Raw genomic sequence first — 19,733 nt, 5'->3', positions numbered from 1 at the left:
AGTCCACAAGGAAATGCATTGCTGTCTTTGAGACGATGCATTTCGGAGGAATCCGAGTGCCTGCCGGTAAGTCAAATGTACAGAATGTCAGCACCTGTTTTCATACATTTTTCGCCTGAGTGAACCCAGTATTAGATTCTTTCCTGAATCCACCTCCTAAATAATGTGTGTCTGTAGAGAATGCAGGTGTCATCCATGCAGGCAAAGTAGTAGTAGAAGGATGTTAAGAGGCTTCTCCTAAGACCAGTGCTCTTCAATCTGTGGCTCTCCAGATGTTGCAAAACTACAACTTTCAGCATGCCCTGACAGCCGTTGGCTGTCCAGGCATGCTGGAAGTTGTAGTTTTTCAACATCTGGATGGCCACAGTTTGGAGACCATTGCCTTAGACCATAAATGTACAGTTAGCCTACAGATATTTGGTACCAAGTGAGTAAGGTCTAGTACCCTGGGTGGGATATAATGTTTAATCAAATTATATACAACACTAGCCTAGTACCCGGCGTTGCCCGGTTTTCCTTCCTAATACTTATTAGGGAGGAAAATCAACAAAAGAGGGAACCTTTTCACTTCATATCCCGTCCTCATATATTGTTGTCGTATCCCAACCCCATATCCCGTCCTCATATCTCAACCTCATATCCAGTCATCATACCTCGACCTCATATCCCGACCTCCTATCCCGTCCTCCTATCTCGACCTCATATATTGTCCTCCTATTCTGTCCTCATATCCCGACCTCCTATCTCGACCTCATATCCCGTACTCATATCCCGTCCTCATATCCTGACCTCATATCCCTACCTCCTATCTCGACCTCATATCCCATCCTCTTATCCCAACCTGATATCTCGACCTCCTATCCCAACCTCCTACCCTGACCTCCTACCCCGACCTCATATCCCGTCCACCTATCTTGACCTCATATCCTGTCCTCATATCCCGTCCTAATAGCCCATCCTCATATCTCGACCTCCTATTCCGACCTCCTATCCCGTCCTCATATTTCGACCTCATATTCCATCCACATATCCCAACCCACATATCCCATCCACATATCCCGTCCTCACATCCCGTCTTCATATATCGTCCTTATATCCCATCCTCATATCCCGTCCACATATCCTGACCTCATATCCCGACCGCATATCCCGTCCTTTTGTCCCATCCTCATATCTTGTCCATTGTAAGCTGAGAATAGAAGGGGGCGTGGCTTTGTGGGACTGGGCCTGATTTGCAAGCCAGAAGATTTGCAAGTCAGCATGCACAAAAAGGGTAGATAATAAAAGGGGTGGGGCTTAAAATGTGGGCGTGTCTTTCTGAGACGGGGTGTGGCTTGTGAGCAGGATTGACACATTCACCAGGAGATGCAGAGCGGACCTTGCGGAGTAAAGTACTGGAGGTCCCATATACTTGCATGGGATTTGAAACAAAAACCCATCTTTTATATAAGGGTGTATGTAAGGGTTGATTGAACTATCATATATTTTTATTTTACATATAAGTAATATGTGTACAAGGTATTATTGAAATATCTAAGTGGACATCTAAGTAACTTGTGACCAAGTATTATCGAAATATCTCCAGCCGTTTGGAAGTTATGCAGTAACATATATTTCCCATAGACTTGTATGGGACTTTAAACAAAAACCCCGATCCTGGCAAATGGGGGTGAGTAAGGGTTAAATCACCTATCCTATGTTTGTTGCTGACATATAAGTAACATGTGTGCCAAGTTTCATGTTAATATCTTTAGCCGTTTGGACGTGATGCTGGAACATACACACACACACACACACACACACATATATGCAGATTATTGTGATATAGTCCTGACACTGCATAACAGACTTAGGAAAAATGTAATAAAAACTGGGTGGCTCTAGAAATTGTTATCACTTCCTAAATTATCCTTTTAACTGCCAATAGTACCTTAGGTGGCCTCATGATTTTTCACATATCATATTTATTGTAATAAGACATTAAAGGTATGTAAAAAAAACATTTTTGGCCAATGAGCCTTTTGATTGCCGCAGTCATAGAAAAACACAAATACACATACAAAAAAAAAATATTCAAAAGTAATATTCGAAATGTTTATTCTACCTATAAACTAAAATATATACATGAATTGGGATACGGACCTGAAGCTGAATGACAGAAGTGTGAAAAATGTCATTAAAGCAGGGTAGTCCTAGAAAATGTTATTATCACTTCCTAAAGTATCTTTCTTGCTGCCAGTATTGTATGAGAAAATGACACCACACTAAGGATTTTAAACATTCACATAAAAATCCTGGGTGGTGTAATAACTAGGCTGTGTAATAACATGACAAAAATATGGGGAAAATATTAAATTAATATATAAATCACACTATCACTGAAAACATGGACCAAAACCATCACTTTAGCTAATTCAAACCAAAAACAACAAAGGGAAACCCAACATTAGGGATCTTCCCATGGGTCAATCCCACGAGTTCCCAACGCGCTTCCCCGTATGTCAAATTATACTATGGTGCAGTTGGAGGATTAAAAATAACATGGTGAAGCCTTTTGCCAATCTTCAAGTATCGGATTAATGTTAATCTATTGAAGAGATTCCATCGTACTAGAGAATACTTTGCTACTGTATGCCGTGCAGTTATGTCTTGCTGTGTATTAGTGCTGTATGTCGATCTATGTAACTAGCTGCAATATGGAAAAATCTTATGTCCAGATATACCAATAAACTTCATGTTTACACTGCCATCCCCTGATGAACCATAGAATCATTTGACATACGGGGAAACACATCGGGAACTGGTGGGATTGACCCATGGCAAGATCCCTAATGTTGTGATTGCCTTTGTTGTGTATTTATTATTGTTCTGACAATACAAGACAGCTGCTGGTGGCACAGACCAAAATGCCCCCCAAAAAGGCGCAGAAAAAGACCAAAAACAAAAGCATGTGCCTGATCCCCCAAAAACACTGATTAGTAATAAATTACCACAAACACCCCCAAAAAGGTTCTTAAGGAATAAAGAAGCACCTGTCTGAACCCCATAAAAACTCTGATAAGTGATAAATCACTGGTCAGCAGTCAGGACAGGCTACACACAGGGTTCAGTCCGTCCACACAGGACAGCTGCTGGTGGCATGGACAGCAAAGCCCCAAAAATGGAACCATAGACAAAAAAATAATAACGTTTAAAAAAATGCCTGCACCTATAAAAAACTGATCAGTGATACCACACTGATTGGCAATAGGTGGCCACCTAAAAGACAAGGATGATTGGTGCAGTTTTAGACAGCACAGACCACCCTTTTCTTTCAATCCACCTGGTCACCAAATGCTAGATTGGCCCAGAAGCGCCATGAATTAGCAGTCAGAATTGAGAGAGGGGGTCTAAGGACCCCCTTCTGCGATGAACTGGGATAGCTACCGTTAGATAACAGAATTATCCTGGCCCAATTACCACACAGTTAGCGGCGGTGATAGGAAACATGCAGGGCGTAAATGTATGCCCTGGTAGGACAAGGCTCGGACAAGGCTCTGAGCCTGATGTCCTTTAGGGGTTAAAGGGGTAGTCCAGTGGTGAAAAACTTATCCCCTATCCTAAGGATAGGGGATAAGTTTGAGATCGCGGGGGGTCCGACCACTTGGGGCCCCCTGCGATCTCTCTGTACGGGGACCAGGCTCTCCAGCCAGATAGCGGGTGTCGACCACCACACGAATCGGCGGCCGATACGCCCCCTCAATACATCGCTATGGCAGAGCCGGAGATTGCCGAAGGCAGCGCTCCGGCTCTTCCATAGAGTTGTATTGAGGGGGCGTGTCGGCCGCCGCTTCGTCCGGAGGTCAACACACCCCCTTCCCGAGGGCTGTCGGGGTTCCATACAGGAAATCTCGGGGCCCCAGCGGTTGGACCCCCCGCGATCTGCAACTTATCCCCTATCCTTAGGATAGGGGATAAGTTGTTCACCACTGGACTACTCCTTTAAGGACCTATTTGTTTCATTATATTTCTTACCTTTACATGCATGTGTTTCTTCTTATACAACCTACTGTTACTAGGCATCCCATGGACAACTGGGTGCAGGTTTGTTTCGTGCACTTCTTGTGACTCAGTGTGACGTGTCTAGCCCCAAAAATAGGAATAAGACTGGAGGACAGGATAACCATACCAGCAGCACAGAGGGAGTGGAGGGAGTTAATTCAAAGTTTATTATTCTGATTGCGGTAGCCCAGGCAAAATGGGTGAATAAAATGTTTTGCCAGTCTGACGTCACAAGTTGTTCACAGAAGCCCACAGTCAAATTATGGGGGTGCCCATCGGGAAGGTGACAGGCACCACTCCTGTCATAAAACTCTTAAATGGCACAATCCCAGTATTTAAGAGGCAATGAGCTGACATCAGCAAGATCACTGAAGTCAGTCATTCACTGTGAGTTGCGGCTGCAGATAGCAGCCATCACTCACAAAAGATGAAGCAAGCACAGCTCCTCTGCTCATTTCATAGACTTACTACACACATGTGATGTTGTATCTGTGCGCCAAGACCTAGATGGCAGCCCTGTATGCCCCATATTCCCTAGGGATTCAATAAAACAAAAACAAAAAAATATTATTTGTTATTACAGGAATGTGTGCTCAATGTGAATTTGCTATAAATAAATATTTGGTTTTGGTATAAAATCCCTCAAGTTTGTTTTTAACTGTACTACATTTTAAATGTATACACAATGAAAGCTGAAATTCCCACCTTAGGCTCTCCATATGTAGCACAGGGTTCTATATTTAATTTGACTCTCCTTATATCCCAGATTCTGCCATCCGGGATCAGTTTGTAAATATAGTTCTTGGTCCCTGTGGAGCTCAGATGCAGCCAGTGTCGGTGCCAGTGCCTGAAGCGATGGGAAGCATTTTACTAATTAGCCGCTATTACTGAGAAAGTCTTTGTCTCTGAACAGGAACCAACAAATGATTTAGTCACCCAGTCCAGAGAATACAGAACGTGCTGTTTAATATGACAACACTGAGAAATCAATACTGTATAAATAATTCATGAGTCAGCAGAGACAGGTTTGCTTTAACAAGTTTCTGTTAGTATTCCAGTAAACATATGACTGGCTGATCAGAGAGTTTCCTTTATAAGTTCACATATTGACCCCAGCACTTGTCTAAAACTTCTGAATCACAGCACTTCAGATCAGTTGTGAGGTCTATGAAGGTGGTGTGACATACAGCATGGTGTGACATCATGCTATTGTGCATGGGAAATCATTGAAGTTGTTTAAAAAATGTAAAAACAATTTTCATATAAAAACATATGTGGCGTCCCAGCACCAAAGGCTATCCTGTGGGCTAAAGATTGCCTCAGGCATCCCTGCTGGCTATGTGTTGGGCCCACCCCTCCATTGTCTCACCCACTATACGGGGATATATTGTTGTGTTATGTTATTTATTAATTTATGAACTGCACCTTTAAGGGATTGTGGCAGAGTGACCAGGTGACCCTGATGCCCCAATGGGGGACCCCAAACCTATATATGTAGTGAAGGGGGGAGGAGCTGTTTAGTCTAGTGAGGAGTCAGTCTAGAAGATTTCAGGATTGGAGTGCTGATACTGTGAAGAGAAGCCTAGGGAGAAGAAAACTACAAGATTTGCAACCACCCACACACACTAAGGTTTAACTAATAGAGATGAGCGAACTTTCCAAAAGTTTGGTTTGCAGCGAACAGGATCTCCGTGAACCAGCAATGATACAAACCTAAAAATACATGTAAAACAGTGCCTTTCAGCTCTAAAGACCTGTCTAAAACTGCTAGGAATGTAATCGAGCAGTTTTAAAGGGGTTTTAAGGCATCGTTATGGTGACATACGGTAACCCATGGTTAGAGAGCCTCAATAGGGGTGTAAAAGACATTGCCTTGTCCTAACACGCATATGGAGTGTGCTGGGATATTGAAATAATTCTGTTATTCAGTGGCGGCAGCCTGAGGAGACCACATAGTGGCTGAATGACACAGCCTGCAGGTGGCAGAAGCAAGAGGAGACCATATAGTGGCTGAATGACACAGCACGGAGGTGGCGGAAGTATGAGGAGACCATAATGTGCCATCTACACCACCAAGTATTGATTAGATGCAAAGATCTCTAAAAGGTGGAAGGGAACAACGCATGGTCCATTGTAACCGGTGTGGATAAAAACTTCCCTTGTAAGGCCCTACTCTCGCAGTCTAGAAGAGTTCAGGATTGGAGTTCTGATACTGTGAAGAGAAGCCTAGGGAGAAGAAAACTACAAAATTTGCACCCCACCCACACACACTAAGGTTTAACTAATAGAGATGAGTGAACTTTCCAAAAGTTTGGTTTGCGGCAAACAGGATTTCCGTGAACCAGCAATGATACAAACCTAAAAACACATGTAAAGCAGTGCCTTTCAGCTCTAAAGACCTGTCCAAAACTGCTAGGAATGTAATTGAGCAGTTTTAAAGGGGTTTTAAGGCTTTGCTATGGTGACATACAGTAACCCATGGTTAGAGAGCCTCGACAGGGGTGTAACATAGTAACATAGTTCATAAGGTTGAAAAAAGATCAGAGTCCCTCTCGTTCAACCTATATCCCTAATGAGTCCCTACTGAGTTGATCCAGAGGAAGGCAAAAAAAAAAAAAAATTCCTTCCCGACTCTAAATATGGCAGTCAGAATAAATCCCTGGATCAACGTTCTGTCCCTATAATTCTAATTTACATAATCAGCAATGTTCTTACTCTCCAAAAATGCATCCAGCCCCTTTTAAATTCTTTTACAGAGTTCACCATGACCAACTCCTTCGGGAGAGAATTCCACAGTCTCACTGCTCTTACAGTAAAGAACCCCCGTCTGTGCTGGTGTAGAATCCTTCTTTCCTCTAAACATAGAGGATGCCCCCTTGTTATAGATACAGTCCTGGGTATAAATAGATCATGGGAGAGATCTCTGTACTGCCCCCTGATATATTTATACATAGTTATTAGGTCTCCCCTGAGCCTTCCTATTTCTAAACTAAATAACCCTAATTCTGATAATCTTTCTGGGTACTGTAGTCCTCCCATTCCCCATATTACCCTGGTTGCCCGTTTTTGAACCCTCTCCAGCTCCACTGTATCTTTCTTGTACACTGGTGCCCAGTACTGTACACAGTATTCTATGTGCAGGGGCGTATCTAGAGAATTTTGCACACGGGGCGGACCCTTTGTTTGGCACCCCCCCGACACACACACACACACGCACCCCCCCTTAATTACACCCCCTCCCTCCCCTCCCCCCAGGAGCGGACTGACAACACTCGGGGCCCCCGGACCAAAAAAAAGGCAAGGGCCCCTGCTAGGCTCTGCAGCTCGTCAATCTTCTGCCACGCTCCTATTCCACCCAAATCCCACACACAATAGACTAAAATTTATATATGTAAGAAACACTTTAACGTAGGTAAGTTTCTATGACCAATAATACTGGTATACAAGGAGTAAATATATACCACCACACAATAACTGGATAATACCGCCATACTGTATAAAACCACTATATACAGACCAGTATACTTTAACCCCTTAAGGACTCAGGTTTTTTCATTTTTCCACTTTCGTTTTTTCCTCCTTACCTTTTAAAAATCATAACCCTTTCAATTTTCCACCTAAAAATCCATATTATGGCTTATTTTTTGCGTCACCAATTCTACTTTGCAGTGACATTAGTCATTTTACCCAAAAATGCGCGGCAAAATATAAAAACAAATCATTGTGCGACAAAATCGAAAAAAAAAAACCCATTTTGTAACTTTTGGGGGCTTCCGTTTCTACGCAGTGCATATTTCGATAAAAATTACACCTTATCATTATTCTGTAGGTCCATACGGTTAAAATGATACCCTACTTATATAGGTTTGATTTTGTCGCACTTCTGGAAAAAATCATAACTACATGCAGGAAAATTTATACGTTTAAAAATGTCATCTTCTGACCCCTATAACTGTTTTATTTTTCCATGTACAGGGCGGTCTGAGGACTCATTTTTTGCTCCATGATCTGATGATTTTATTGCTATGTTATTTGTTATTTTTGTTTTGATCGGACTTTTTGATCACTTTTTATTCATTTTTTTAATGGTTTTAAAAAGTGAACAAAATACGCTTTTTTGGACTTTGGAATTTTTTTGCGCGTACGCCATTGACCGTGCGATTTAATTAATGATATATTTTTATAGTTCAGACATTTACGCACGCGGCGATACCACATATGTTTATTTATTTATATTTTACACTGTTTTATTTTTTTTTATGGGAAAAGGGGGGGTGATTCAAATTTTTATTAGGGAAGGGGTTAAATGACCTTTATTAACACTTTTTTTTTTACATTTTTTTTGCAGTGTTATAGGTCCCATAGGGACCTATACCACTGCACACACTGATCTCCTATGCTGATCACTGGTGTGTATTAACACGCCTGTGATCAGCATTATCGGCGCTTGACTGCTCCTCCCTGGATCTCAGGCACGGAGCAGTCATTCGTCGATCGGACACCGAGGAGGCAGGTAAGGGCCCTCCCGGTGTCCGATCAGCTGTTCGGGACGCCGCAATTTCACCGCGGCGGTCCCGAACAGCCCAACTGAGCAGCCGGGTCACTTTCAGTTTCACTTTAGAAGCTTCAAAGCTGACCGCCGCTTCTAAAGGGTTAATACCGCACATCGCCGCGATCGGCGATGTGTGGTATTAGCCGCGGGTCCCGGCCGTTGATGAGCGCCGGGACCGACGCGATATGATGCAGGATCGCGGCGCGATCCCGCTTCATATCGCGGGAGCCGGCGCAGGACGTAAATATACGTCCTGCGTCGTTAAGGGGTTAAAGAATCTGTATACAATATAAGTGATTATATACAGGACCATATGGCGGTAGATATCAGCTGCAAACAGGATGTGTATACCATATAAGTGATTACAGTTACATTTTGGGACTCACAATTACGTCTTTTCTGATCAGCGGCGTCCTCTTTCCTTTTCTTCTCCGTCCGGATAAGACCGCCATGTGGATCTCTTAACAATTGCAGGAAAAACATGTCAGACTCTGCATATTTTCAGTGCCCTCCCCTCCTCTACACAATCTTCCCATCTATAAGCCCACAAACTGTAATAATGCCCTCCTTGGTGTCCTGCACAGTAAAAGGGCAGATAGGTAGGTAGCCAGGTAACCTCCTCTTTCCCATAGGTATATGCAGAGCTAAACCCCCCACCCCCTCTTTCCCATAGCTATATGCAGAGCTACACCCCCCCCTTCTTTCCCATAGGTATATGCAGAGCTACACCCCCCCCCCCCTCTTTCCCATAGGTATATCTAGGGCTGGGCGGTATACCGGTTCATACCAAATACCACATTTTTTGGGCTGCACGATATGAATTTTAACCCATACCGCAATACCGGTTGGGCCCCTCCCCCTCGGGAATGTATTATCAGCCTAGCACAGCGCTATGCCCACATCGGGGAACTGATCCTATGTTACCCGCCAGCACTGTTCTGCTCCTCCCAATTATTGATCAGCCCAGTTGGGTACTATTCACATATGTCAAGCACTGCCTCCTCCTCTTTGTTGGGGGCCACCGGGCGCTGGAACTCTATACTGTACGCCAGTGGTCTCCAACCTGCAGACCTCCAGATGTTGCAAAACTACAACTCCCAGCATGCCAGGACAGCCGGCGATGGAACTCTCTGTATGCCAGTTGTCTCCAACCTGCGGACTTCCAGTTGTTGCAAAACTACAACTCCCAGCATGCCCGGACAGCCGTTGGCTGTCCGAGCATGCTGGGAGTTGTAGTTTTGCAACAGCTGGAGGTCCGCAGGTTGGAGACCACTGCTGTATGCTGTATACCTATGCCCGGGCTGCAAAAGATACAGAAAATAAACATAATTCACCCACGTCGGCTGCACGCTGGGGACGGGAACGCCGGACAGCCGTCAACCTATCACCGGCCAGAGCGATGCCCCGCCCTGGCCAGTGATAGGCTGAGCCCACTGTCATGTATGAAGCCGGCTTCTTACATGACAGTGGGCTGTCCGGGCATGCTGGGAGTTGTAGTTTTGCAACAACTGGAGGTCCGCCGGTTGGAGACCAATGGCGTACAGTGAGTTCCATCGCCGGCGGCCCCCAACAAAGAGGAGGAGGGCAGTGCTTGACATATGTGAGTAGTACTCCGCTTGGCTGATCATTAATTGGGGGGAGCAGAACAGTGCTGGTGGGTCACATGATTTTGGGGGAGGGGAAGCCGAACACCGCACGCGGGTCACATGATAGGGGCGGGGGAATACTGTTATATACCGTGGAACCGCCGTAAGTTAAAAAAATACCTTGATACACATATATGGTCATACTGCCCAGCCCTAGGTATATGCAGAGCACCCCCCCTCTCCCCCCCCTTCCCTATAGGTATATGCAGAGCACCCCCCTCCCCTATAGGTAAATGCAGAGCACCCCCTCTCCCCTATAGGTAAATGCAGAGCACCCCCCTCTCCTCCCCCTTCCCTATAGGTAAATGCAGAGCACCCCCCTCTCCCCCTTCCCTATAGGTATATGCAGAGCACCCCCCTCCCCCCTTCCCTATAGGTAAATGCAGAGCACCCCCCCCTCTCCCCTATAGGTAAATGCAGAGCACCCCCCTCTCCCCCCCTTCCCTATAGGTAAATGCAGAGCACCCCCCTCTCCCCCCCTTCCCTATAGGTAAATGAAGAGCACCCCCCTCTCCCCCCTTCCCTATAGGTAAATGCAGAGCACCCCCCCCCTCCCCCCCTTCCCTATAGGTAAATGCAGAGCACCCCCCCCTCTCCCCCCTTCCCTATAGGTAAATGCAGATCACCCCCCTCTCCCCCCTTCCCTATAGGTAAATGCAGAGCACCCCCCCTCCCTCTCCCCCCCTTCCCTGTAGGTATATGCAGAGCAAAAAAAAAAGATGCTCCCCTGATATCCCACGCAGCGATCTCCTCAGCTGCAGGGTCCCCGTCTTCTCCCCTCCTCAGTACAGGCGCCGGAGGAGTGACGTCACTGGCGCCTGTACTGCGTGCTGCGTGGGGGCGGAGGTCACGTCTCCTCTGTGTAGCTGCAGATGCGGCTCACACAGAGGGGACGCCTTCTCCTGTATGTGCGTGTATCGCGCATACAGGAGAATGTAGCGCTTACTGCTGGGGATCTGGGACGAGTGTCCCGGACCTCAGCAGCAGCGGGTCAGTCCACCCCTGGCACCCCCCTTGAGAGTGGCACCCGGGACGGGCCGCCTGCCCTCCCCTTGGTACGCCACTGTCTATGTGTGGTCTGACTAGTGATTTGTACAATTTGTTGATTTGTAAAACACATTGCCTTGTCCTAACATGCATATGGAGTGTGCTGGGTTAGTGAAATAATTCTGTTATTCAGTGGCGGCAGCCTGAGGAGACCACATAGTGGCTGAATGACACAGCCTGCAGGTGGCAGAAGCATGAGGAGACTATATAGTGGCTGAATGACACAGCATGGAGGTGGCGGAAGTATGAGGAGACCATAATGTGCCACCTACACCACCAAGTATTGATTTGATGCAAAGACCTCTAAAAGGTGGAAGGGAACAACGCATGGTCCATTGTAACCGGCAAGCTTCCCTTGCAAAGCCCTACTCTCGCACTATTAATTCCCTTCTTGGCAAGTGTTACTCTCCCTAAAAGGGCGGCCCCAGAAGGGAATTCACAAGAAGAGAATTAATAGTGCGAGAGTAGGGCCTTACAGGGGAAGTTTTTACACCCACCTGTTACAATGGACCATACGTTGTTCCCTTCCACCTTTTAGAGCTCTTTGCATCATATCAATACTTGGTGGTGTAGGTGGCACATGGTGTTTTTTGCACACCTTTCCTTTTCTTAGATTTAAGAAAAAAGATTGGGTCCATATATTTTATCTCTTATTACGTAAGTAACTTACAATTGCGTGGTCTGCAATGGCAAGAGATACTCAACCCCAAGTGCAGTTGTGCACCTATATTGGGGTGGAGCTCCTGCACTCGTGGTCCGTTGCTATGGGCGATCCACAGCATAAAATATGCATACAATGGAGGATGCCTGCAAACGGTCACAAGTACCACAAGGGCATCCTACACATGATAAACGTGTGGATGCATGACATTTAAACATTAGACAAATTCACCGATGTGGTCTAAAATGGCAGATAATCCTCAACCCCAAGTGCAGTTGTGCACTGTAAGCTGGGGTAGAGGTCCTGCATTTATGGACCACAATATAGGTTCACTACTGTGGTAGATGTAACAATGACATTAACTAACCCTCAAAACTGATGTTAAAATTGAGACATTAGCCAGTATATCCTTATATTAAGGACATACCTGAGCCCGCACACCAACGCCAAGGTTTCTCAGATGGTACGGGTCCTAACAACTAACCTACCTGCGCATGATAGGCAAAACCAGGAACCAAATTACAGCAATATTAGGCCTAGGCTTGTAGACTGCTCCCAGGTTAGCTCCAGTGTGACTAGTCACACATACAATGGGAGAGGGAGGGACAGGCTACAAGCCCCACCCTGGTTGGCTAGATATAGTGCCGGCCTCACAGGTGAAACCTTAATGCTACCCAGTATGATGAAAAGGGTGCATTAGTATAAACTTTAGACATAAAACAACTTACAATTGTGTGGTCTGCAATGGCAAGAGATACTCAACCCCAAGTGCAGTTGTGCACCTATATTGGGGTGGAGCTCCTGCACTCGTGGTCCGTTGTGTAGGATGCCCTTGTGGTACTTGTGACCGTTTGCAGGCATCCTCCATTGTATGCATATTTTATGCTGGGGATCGCCCATAGCAACGGACCACGAGTGCAGGAGCTCCACCCCAATATATGTGCACGACTGCACTTGGGGTTGAGTATCTCTTGCCATTGCAGACCACGCAATTGTAAGTTGTTTTATGTCTTAAGTTTATACTAATGCACCCTTTTCATCATACTGGGTAGCATTAAGGTTTCACCTGTGAGGCCGGCACTATATCTAGCCAACCAGAGTGGGGCTTGTAGCCTGTCCCTCCCTCTCCCATTGTATGTGTGACTAGTCACACTGGAGCTAACCTGGGAGCAGTCTACAAGCCTAGGCCTAATACTGCTGTAATTTGGTTCTTGGTTTTGCCTATCATGCACAGGTAGGTTAGTTGTTAGGACCCGTACCATCTGAGAAACCTTGGCGTTGGTGTGCGGGCTCAGGTATGTCCTTAATATAAGGATATACTGGCTAATGTCTCAATTTTAACATCAGTTTTGAGGGTTAGTTAATGTCATTGTTACATCTACCACAGTAGTGAACCTATATTGTGGTCCATAAATGCAGGACCTCTACCCCAGCTTGCAGTGCACAACTGCACTTGGGGTTGAGGATTATCTGCCATTTTAGACCACATCAGTGAATTTATTACGTAAGTAGTAGGGCCTCACGTCTACCTATACAACTTCACCTTGCGGATCAAGATTATTAAGAAAATGGCACCTTTATAATTTTCTTAATAACCATATATTTTATCCTAAGAAAATTTAAGTTTTAGCTAATGCATATCCTCAATACTTACTTGTGGTCTGATGCGGAGGAATTTCTGTAACTGGGGAGCAGCACCTTAAATATATTTTGCACTATCCATATTTGTGAAGTGTTGGTGTGGCACCATGGTCAATCTACTCTGATGCATCAGGCATTGGTGGGTGGAAATCCTGGCTGATCCCTGCCTGATTCATCTTGACAAAGGTCAGTCTCTCCACATTTTTCGTGGACAGACGAGTTCTCCTTGGGGTTACTATATCCCCCACCGCACTAAACACCCGCTCTGATGGCACACTACTGGCCAGGCAGGACAGCTTTTTCAGGGCAAACTCTGCTAGTTGTGGCTACAAATCAAGTGTGTTGGCAGGGTCATGTCAAGGTATGTCACCCCCTGCTGGTTCAGGTCCTGCTCCCGTTATACCTGCTACTGATGAGTTGCTTCACTATGCAGGTGAACAGAAAGCTACTCTTCAGCGACTGTAGACTCAGGCTGCTGCTGATGGAGCTGGTACTGCTCCTGCCACCCCACCGCTCCCCAGCAGCCATGGCAGTGGAAGGTGAGCGCAGAGAGCCCCCCCGAGTCAGACCTGTGAGAGGATGGACGATGACACAGATAGGCATAGGCCAATTGACTATGTAGGATGTCTCTGTAGTAGGTCAATCCTCCCTCTCAGTGGGTGTAAAAAAGGCCCCCATTTTGTGTCGGTAGCGAGGGTCCAACAAGGTGAAGATCCAGAAGTCATCCCGCTGAAGAATGGTGACAATTCGGTGGTCACTACGCAAGCAAGTGAGCATGCATCGTGCCATTTGTGCAAGTGAAGTGACACGGAGGGACTACCTGCCTCCATCTCCACTGCATACTGCCACTCCACTGTGTGTCTGGGTCCTCTGTCTCGTCTTCCTCATCACCCTGTAGCTCCGCAGACTGCTCCTGCTCCTCCTCTCCTGTCAGATGACTATAAAAACACCCATTTCACAAAACCTTGATTGTGCTCCACTTTCCCCCTCCTCCTCCAGTTCAGCCCCACAGGGCTCATGTGGCCGTTAGATGTAGGTGCCACGTCTCCATTGCCCTGATCAGCCAACGTTTCCAATATGTGTTGTAGGAAATTAAGCCCATGGAATGGCATCACAAGGCACTGCTATAAGTATCACTACTCCACCACTGCCTGCTGTCTGCTGGCTACTACTAGAACTAGTCCACCACTACCTTATATCCACTCTGTGTGCATTTTAACACCAATAACCAGGATACTTTATGCATCTTTATTTTAGTGTTAAAAAAGTATACAAATCTACTAGTGCAGTGTGTTTTTAAACAAGCTGTTAGTTATCATGGGTTACCGCAAGTCGCCGTAACTTTGACATTAACTTATAGGGGAACTCCAATACTCTATGGAAGAGCCCAAGATACATGAGCTCTCTATTTCCGGCTTTTCCATAGAGATGCTCGGAGGGGGCGTGTCGACCACCACTCCGTGGGGTGGTCGACACCACTCTATGCATGGAAAGGAGGAGAGCAGGACCACAGGACAGGAGATTGATTGCGGGAGTCCAACCATTGGGACCATTGCAGACACTTAACCCCTTTTCTGTGAATAGGGGAAAAGTAGTTTATTACTGAAGTTCCCCTTAACCATAAAACTACTTTAAATCTACTTGAATATGTTCTTAGATGACCCTATCAGTGTTATTCAGGGCTTTAGAGCTCTTAGGCTGTGTTATCCATTTGTTTAGAAGCTTATTTCATTGTAAGTTCACAGAGAACCTTTTCCACACAAACCAAATTCTTTCAGAAAATTTAGCAAGCCTGACTAACTGAACTTTTGACAAGTTCACTCAAATCTAGTGTTTATGTTTCATTAATGAACTGTCATTTCATACATAAACTTTTTGTTACATCTGATTAAGGGTGAATTTTGCATTCCTAATTTCTGTCATAAGCCAGTTGTTAAAAGATATGTTCTCTGAGCTGAGCCTAAATGTTCCCATTAGATGAACTCATACAGTAATTCTTATTACTCTCATATAATTTGATTCCAGAAAGTTTAAAATGACATGCATTTAATAAAAATCAATAAAAAATCCTGCAAAGACGGAAACAGATCACACTAAGGTAACAGTATATGAAGAAGAAGAATCAATCAGACCTCAAACTTCTTCTCACTACATGAGTATTCACCTATTACATGCAATTGTCCTGACTTCTTTAGAGCTGAAGGCAATGAACTAAAACGGAAATTTCCAGCTTCAGAAACAACATGCTTTTTGGGTGCAATTCTTTCTGATTGGGGCTCATGCTGGGATTTCATGCTGATAGAGAGGAAGACAGAAATGCATTTTTACAGTCTGAATATGTGGTTGATTAAAAAAGACACTAGAATGATAGAAAAACATGGTCATTTTGTATGGGTCTACAGTTTTTCCCAATGTTCATGATCACATTTTTAATTCTCATTTCTTCAATACAAAAATTCACTAATATATGTTTTAGCAAAAAGCATTAATTTCAGTTGACTATGATCAGTAGTGTATTGGGCGTGTAATGAATAAGGCACTCTGTGGCATAAATTGGAATAGGCCACCACTCCACCAACACCATTTTCCATAGAAAGTTCAGGTAGTGGAAAGTTTAATAATTATTTTGGTGTGCCTAATGCACAGGAATAATGCAGGAAAAATTCTCATAGCGATGTTGCAGTACAAGAAAAATGTACACAGTGATGTCACAATACAGAAAACTGTTCCCAGTGATGTCACTGTAAAGAAAAATGGTCACAGTGTGTCACAGTGCAGAAAAATGCTCTCAATGATCTCACGGTGCAAGAATAATCCTCACAATGATGTCACAGTGCAGAAAAATGTTCACCATGATGTCACAGTGCAAGAATAATGCTCACAGTGATGTCACAGTACAGAAAACTGCTCACAGTGACGTCACAGTACCCAAAAACTGCTCACAGTGATGTTGCTGTACAGAAAAATCCCCACAGTAATATTAAAGTACAGAAAAATGTTACCACCAGTTATAATAAGTGGGTGACATGGGTAAGCGAAGAAGCTAATTTTTTAAAATTATCACTTTTGCACTGAATAATTTTTCTTGAAGATTTTTTCCTGACTGCAAAATGAAGCAATCTTCTTATTTGCCTTCATTAAAACTTTCCTACCAATGAGCTGCTGCTCAGGCAAAAGGGATGAATCTGTCAAATGGACTTTCTGGTCTATCCAAAAAGAAGCAGTGGCACTCCCGTAATTAGTGCAAAGTGATGTCTTTTATTTCACTCCATCGTGAGCTCACGGTGGAGTGAAATAAAAGACATCACTTTGCACTAATTACCGGAGTGCCACTGCTTCTTTTTGGATATATCTACATTGGACCTCTCACCAAGGTTTACAACAGTAGGCACCCCTACACCCAGACCATAGGAGTGCTGCTTTCTCCTTTCCTGACTTTCTTGTCCAAATACGGCAACAGGAAGGAGGCTACACTAAGTCAGACTGTGAATAGGGAGGAGAGAAAGTTTGAATGACAGTTCATTCAGGCTGGAGAGAGAAAGGAGAGCAGATACAAGGCAGTCTGCAGGCGAAGAATCATATAGGTTGGCAACAAGTATTTTTGTTCGTTTTTTTTTCTTGTTTGTTTTAAATAAAAACTTATGAACAAAATGTTTATTTTATTTTTTATTTTTTTGTAAGAATAGAAAAACAATGCTTTTTAACCCCTTAACGACCAAGGACGTATATTTACGTCTTTGGCCGGCACCCTCGATATAACGCGGGGTCATGCGGTGTATGGCATGTATCTGAAGCCGGGACCCGGGGCTAATAGCGCGCAGCAGCGATCGCGGTGCCGTGCGCTATTACCCCTTTAGACGCGGCGTTCAAAGTTGAACGCTGTGTCTAAAACGAAAGTGAAACCTTCCCGGCTGCTCAGTGGGGCTGATCGGGACCACCGCAGTGAAAATGCGGTGTCCCAATCAGCTGGGACGCGAGCGGAGGTCGTCCTCCGGCGTGTCCCTTCGGCGATTGATTGCTCCAAGCCTGAGATGCAGGCTTGAGCAGTCGACCGCCGATAACACTGATCAATGCAAAGCTATGGCTTTGCAGTGAACAGTGTATAAGATCAGTGTGTGCAGTATTATAGCCCTCTATGGGAGCTACAACACTGCAAAAAAGTGTAAAAAAAAAAGTTAATAAATGTCATTTAACCCTTTTCCTAATAAAAGTCCAAATCACCCCCCTTTTCCCATAAAAAAAAACATGTAAATAAAAATAAATATAAACATATGTGATATTGCCGCGTGCGTAAACGTCCAAACTATAAAAATATATAATTAATTAAACCGCACGGTCAATGGCGTATGCGCAAATGTGTATATAGAAATACCAAAAGGATAAAATAGTGCACTAACTCACATGAGACTGTAACTGATGCTGGGGAGTTTCATGAAATAATATCTAATTCTACATATAGTAATGAAAAGTAATTAAGATATTCAATGTTGTAACACACGCTATAATATAAATCTCTTTAACACATTTTGATTGTTATGACTATTAATAGACATTTCTAAAAATACACAGTGCACTTATCACAAAGCATTTGTTGGAACCCTGAAAACACTCTCCAATTTTCTGCCAGCCTGAATGTCAAAGTATCAAATTGTGCTGGTACAGAACAGACCTCAGGGACTTAAATTAATCATGTGAAAAGTAATTTCTTAAGGGTACGTTCACACGTACAGTATCCTGCACAGATTTGATGCACAGGATTTGTTACTGCAGATTAGAAGCTGTGCTCAGTCATGTAGCTTACATTGAGATCTGCAGCAGAAAATTCTGCTCATCAAATATGCCTACGTGTGAACATACCCTAACAAAAAAACGTCTCCGAGACTGAAAGAGCTACAGTGGAGGATCCAAGGCCAGACTGTTGTGTCTTGTTGTGTTAATATGAGATAATAGATAGGGGATAGAAGAAGATACTGTAGATAGATAATAGATAGATAGATAGATAGATAGATAGATAGATATGAGATAGATAATAGATAGATATTAGATAGATAGATAGACAGATATGAGATATAACCAAAGAAGGCCGCAGCAACTCCAAATAAGGTGCAGAAAAAAAGGTGCTTTATTCACGGCCTTCTTTGGTTATATCTAACTGGATTCCTGAACCTGGGCTCCTAGCTGACGGCACCCGTGCATCTGTCTTTTTGTGATGTGCTGCTCTCTTTTGGCTTTTAGATATGAGATAGATATTAGACAGATAGATAGATAGACAAATATATATGAGATAGATAGATGATAGATATTAGATAGATAGATAGATAGATAGATAGATAGATAGATAGATAGATATTCAGTAGGTAGGAAAACAGCACATCCAAAAGTAAAAAAAAGTATGAAGTGGTGGACGCAGAGTCCGGTCCCGGGTCAGGGGTCCATATAAATGCAGAAAATCAAAATATCCGCAGCACACTGATTCCAAAGAAGTTCAAAAATGTATTCCAAAAACGTGAGTGTCAATAGCTATTGACACTCACGTTTTTGGAATAAATTTTTTAACTTCTTTGGAATCAGTGTGCTGCGGATATTTTGATTTTCTAGATAGATAGATAGATAATAGATAGATATTAGATAGATAGATAATAGATAGATATTAGATAGATAGATAGATCGATAGATATGAGATATATAGACAAATATATATGAGATAGATAGATGATAGATATTATAGATATCATAAAGCTAGCACTGTGCTCTAATGAATATGATCATTGATAACATGGATCATGCACATTCAACCCTTTAGGTGCTGTGATCAATGTTGACTGTTGCACCAAAGTGGCTAAATAGACAGAGGGAGCTTCTTCTGTCACCCCATCGGTTGCCCCCTGTCATACAATTACAGGGAGCTGATTGGTTGCTATGGTGTCAAAAAGTCATGTAAATGGTATCAACAATACAAAGTAAAGTCATCCCACAATGCAACAAGTCATCAAACAGACAAGTTGATGTACAAATTTAAATATCATAAGTATTTTTTTATGCAGTGACGCAAAGTCATATTATTTTCTAGATTTGTTTTTATGAGTCAAAAGAAAAAAAAACATGAAAACAAACAATATAAAGGCTGTAATGCTAATAAGCCACA

At 43.8% G+C, this 19,733-nt stretch overlaps 1 protein-coding gene across 2 annotated transcripts in view; it reads right to left on the bottom strand.

The window, feature by feature from the left end:
- The window catches only part of ADGRA1 (adhesion G protein-coupled receptor A1), a 1,152,497-nt gene that overhangs the window by 1,084,329 nt on the left and 48,435 nt on the right, over positions 1-19,733 (bottom strand). Inside the window, exons 2-3 of one of the 2 annotated variants that reach the window (XM_056529272.1) lie at positions 15,753-15,883; positions 4,747-4,888 (exon numbers count right to left, since the gene is read on the bottom strand). The exons of the other annotated variant lie outside the window; for it this stretch is intronic. The gene's annotated coding sequence lies outside the window, so the exon portion shown is untranslated. The remainder of the gene's footprint in view (positions 1-4,746; positions 4,889-15,752; positions 15,884-19,733) is intronic. 2 annotated transcript variants of the gene reach the window in all.

This window comes from Hyla sarda, chromosome 7, assembly GCF_029499605.1.
Source record: "Hyla sarda isolate aHylSar1 chromosome 7, aHylSar1.hap1, whole genome shotgun sequence".
Lineage (NCBI taxonomy): Eukaryota > Metazoa > Chordata > Amphibia > Anura > Hylidae > Hyla > Hyla sarda.
This window is presented reverse-complemented; position numbering and strand designations above follow the sequence as displayed.